This window comes from Lonchura striata, chromosome 2, assembly GCF_050655825.1.
Source record: "Lonchura striata isolate lonStrDom1 chromosome 2, ASM5065582v1, whole genome shotgun sequence".
NCBI lineage: Eukaryota > Metazoa > Chordata > Aves > Passeriformes > Estrildidae > Lonchura > Lonchura striata.
In genome coordinates this window covers 115,670,776-115,671,885 of record NC_140704.1, presented here as the reverse complement: position 1 = coordinate 115,671,885, position 1,110 = coordinate 115,670,776, and positions in this window count along the sequence as shown.

Genomic DNA, 1,110 nt, shown 5'->3' with positions numbered 1-1,110 from the left:
TTTGCTCTGTTACAGATCTATTAAGAAAAACATCGGTGTTCATTATTAAAAGATTTCAGTATTAAACACTGAAGGCTAGTTCCACAGTTGATTTGATCAATGTAGCTGTACTGAAGCTCTTGAATGATCACTAAGTTGCACCAGTGGATAGGTAGTCTTGTATTTTCAGTATCAAAGTATTTAAAAGCTTTATTTAATTTTTATTTCTCTCCAGCTGAACTGGTGTGAGGAGGGAGCAGTGTCATTGCTCTTGGCAAGACTCTTAGCTTTGTATTTGTTTTCATGAAGCTTCCAGTCAAGTTTTTGCAAACTCAGACATTTAGTTACTGTGGTTTCAATACACACCTCAGCCTATAGATAATTAGCTGAAAAAACCACCAATTCCAATTCTCTGGTAGCTCACCTATCATCACTAGTGTAAACCAACCAGCCTTTCCTCCACCAGCAGCCTAAATTCCCCAAAGCACTGTTTCTAGATGGGGAAATTGCCTCCACAAACACCTGTTACATCTCATAATATCAGATAGCACAACGTCTGTAATTCTACCTCAGACTCATCCTACAACTTTGTGAGTCACACTACATGTTTCATATACCCAGTGAACTAAAGCAAACAAACAGGAATTATTTGTATTCTTCTTACTTATGCCAGGGCTTATAATAAACCCCTTTGAAAACACTTCCGAACAGGTAGCAGCCGGCACACAAATTTTGCCAAGGATTTAAACTAGTCTTTACCTGTAGCAGCTGTTGGGAAATTTCTAGTTGTTGCTAGAAGTGTACTTGTATCTGCATGCTGGGATTGGGAGTTTGAGCAGGTGTTTGCAAACCACAGCTACATTGCTAACCATGTCTCAGAATCAATCATACCAGCAATGTCTGGCAGATTATCTTGCTGCAAAGATTCTCATTCAATTCATCTTACAACAGTGATCAGAACTGCTTTAAGCCATAAAAGCCTCACCAGCTAATTTTGAGTACAGAATGATGCTCCTTACCCTGAAGGCCCTTTAAGATCTGACCTCTTTCACTGTTTTTCCTGCTGTCAGCCAGGACACCAAAAGAAGAGGTGGTATGCAGGCTGAAAAGCCTAGCAGTCCTCAATCAGCC